This window comes from Colobus angolensis, unplaced genomic scaffold, assembly GCF_000951035.1.
Source record: "Colobus angolensis palliatus isolate OR3802 unplaced genomic scaffold, Cang.pa_1.0 Scaffold1, whole genome shotgun sequence".
In the NCBI taxonomy this organism is placed as follows: Eukaryota; Metazoa; Chordata; class Mammalia; order Primates; family Cercopithecidae; genus Colobus; species Colobus angolensis.
The window spans coordinates 13,378,978-13,381,970 of record NW_012110918.1 but is presented as its reverse complement, the minus strand read 5'-3'; the positions used below and the strand labels follow the sequence as shown (position 1 = coordinate 13,381,970).

At 53.0% G+C, this 2,993-nt stretch overlaps 1 long non-coding RNA gene across 1 annotated transcript; it reads left to right on the top strand.

Annotated features, from left to right (window-relative positions):
- Positions 1-1,809: 1,809 nt before the first annotated feature.
- On the top strand, positions 1,810-2,430 carry LOC105519618. Its single transcript, XR_001003002.1, has 2 exons — positions 1,810-1,958; positions 2,062-2,430. It is a non-coding gene; the product is annotated as an uncharacterized LOC105519618 (long non-coding RNA).
- Positions 2,431-2,993: the final 563 nt, after the last annotated feature.

Sequence of the window (2,993 nt, the reverse complement as noted above, 5' to 3'; positions counted from 1 at the left end):
CCTGTAATCCCAGCTACTCGGGAGGCTGAGGCAGGAGAATCGCCTGACCTAGGAGGCGGAGGTTGTGGTGGGACTATGCTACCGCACTCCAGCCTGGGTGACAGAGCAAGATTCCATCTCAAAAAAATAAAAGGAGCAGGATTGCTTGTTCATCTCTTTCTCTGGGCACTGAGTGTTGGCAAGTGTGGTCCTCAGGCCAGTTTCTGTGGCCCCAGGACGCTCTGCAAATGCATGAATAATGGGTCAGGACCCACAGTCTCGGTGATTCAAAGCTCACAGGTGATGCACGCTCCTGCAGAACAGAAAGAAGGGACAGTCGTGGCTCCTGGTGGCGCTGATGGTTTGTTTTCATTAATGTCCATTTAACAGCTGCGACAGCTAGAGGCGATTGTTCCTGGGGCATCTCGCTCTACCCCAACTATGGTCCCTCTGAGCAGCCCCTACAAACACGGGAATGCACCAGAAGCTGAAGAGCCCTAGAAGGGACCAACTTTGGCAGTCCCATAACTGCACTAAATTGCCTGCCTTATTGTCCCCAAGGCAGACGGTTCTCTTGCTCCCTCCAGGGGACCCCCATAGCCCTCAGGGGCCACCTGGCTGCAGAAGGCCCCTACACAGGGATGATTCTCAAGATTCTAATTTATTCATACTCTCTCCATATTTTCCCAGGCCCTATTCTAAGATGCCACGGATTTTGTGCAGGGCACAGGGCAGAAGCTGATGTGAGACATGGGTACCTCCTGTCTCTTGAGAAGAGCCGTGCTCGCTGACTGCACGTGGTGGATGAGGGAGGGGTGTGTCTTAGTCCGTTCTCATGCTGCTATAAAGAAATTCCCTGAGACTGGGTAATTTATAAGACAAAGAGGTTTTTTGTTTTTGTTTTGTTTTTTTGAGATGGAGTTTCACTCTTGTTGCCCAGGCTGGAGTGCAATGGCATGATCTTGGCTCACCACAACCTCCGTCTTCCAGGTTCCAGCGATTCTCCTGCCTCAGCCTCCTCAGTAGCTGAAATTACAGGCACCTGCCACCATGCTCAGCTAATTTTTTGAATTTTTAGTAGAGATGGGGTTTCACTATGTTGGCCAGGCTGGTCTGGAACTCCTGACCTCAAGGGATCCACCTACCTGGGCTTCCCAAAGTGCTGGGATTACAGGCAGGAGCCACCACGCCTGGCCAGGAAAGAGGTTTAATTGACGCACAGTTCTGCATGGCTGGGGAGGCCTCAGGAAACTTACAGTCATGGCAGAAGGGGAAGCAAGTACCAACTTCACAAGGCGGCAGGAGAGAAAGTGAAGGAACTTGCCAAACGCTTATAAAACTACCAGATGTCATAAGAACTCACTCACTCACCGTCCTGAGAACAGCATGGGGGAAACCACCGCCATAATCCAATCACCTCCCTCCCTCGACACCTGGAGATTACAGGTCCCTCCCTTGACACGTGGGGATTATAAATCGAGATGAGATTTGGGTGGGAACAGAGCCAAACCATATCAGGGTGCCTTGACAAGGAGAGAAACGGGAGTCCCAAGCCGAGGAGAAGTTGGAGGGTGGTCTTGAGGGCAGTGGTGCTGGCCTGGTGCATCTCTGAGGGGAATAGCCATATGGTGCCCATGGGAGGGGGCCCAGGATTGGGTCCTAGTCTCTCCAGTGTGGACACAGAGCCACGAGGCAGAAGGTACCATGAGATTGTGACCATGTTTGTTTCAGCGGACCCCGCCAGGATGGACAGTGATCAGGGCCCACTCTGAAAGGCCTGGGACCTTTGCACAACCACGGTGGTGGTGACAGCTGTTGGGGGGAGTTGGGAGCAGGAACTCTAAATGTCAGATGGTTTTCTGTCCACTCAGCAGGCTGAGGGTCCACCTGGAAGATGCCAAGGCAATGAGCTTGGTGCCATCCTGAGTTTGCAGGCCGAGGCTCACGCGGCTCTGCCAACATTTACGTACAGTATCCACGTAAGCCAAAGAAACCCCCTGAACTCAGGACAGGCAGCTCCTTGCTGTGGGCCACACACTGGCTTGGGAAGGACCAGTTACTCAGGGGCTTTCATTGTTTCAGATCAAAGGCTGAGGAGTGTGGCCAAGTGAAGGAGAAAGCCCCTGTGTGGGCACCTGCAGAGGCATCAACCCTGTCCAGGGGCCTCTGGGGACGCAGCGACTCAGTGACCCGTGAGCACAGATGGGCAACTGTACCTTTCTGCTTCAGCTCTTCATGGCCAAATGGGAGGACAATCCCCACCTTTCAAGGTGGCATCAAGGACTGAGAAAGAACCAGCACCAGGCCTGGCCCCATAAGCGCTGCTGGGGTGTGGATCCAGGTACTTTCCACTTTCCACCTGGCAGCACTAATGCTTCCTCCCTGGCTGCACTGGCCCTTATCTGAGGGTCAGGAACTCATGTTCTGGATAAAGAGGAACGCTTTCCCAGACAGGAATGTTGGGTGTGGTAGGGACAGGCACTGGGGCTGAAGTAGATTTTCCAAGGAGATGGTTTGGAGTGGTGTCTTCCAGAAAGGAGCATGGTAAGGTCAAGGAAAGGAAGCTGGAGAGGGTGAGGAGGGCTGTTTCAGGAAATGAAGCTGAGGGGAAGTGGCTCAGGATGTAGAGGTGGAGGAGATGGTGGGGATGGAGGAGGTGGGGAGATGATGGGGATGGAGGATGTGATGAGGATGAAGGAGGTGGGGAGGTGATGGGAATGGAGGAGGTGATGGGAATGGAGGAGGTGATAGAATGGAGGAGATGATGGGGATGGAGGAGGTGATGAGGATGGAGATGATGGGAATGGAGGAGGTGATGGGAATGGAGGAGGTGATAGAATGGAAGGAGGTGGTGAGGGTGAATTCCACTCTGGTCTTCCCTCATACCCTATGGGTCTCCTTCATCACCCTCATTAACAACTTAGGCAGTTCCCAAAGCTGTTCATCTAGCTTCAGAAAATGAACCATCTCATCTTGGCCAATCCAGGTTTGCTGTCCCATATTAAAATAATCAA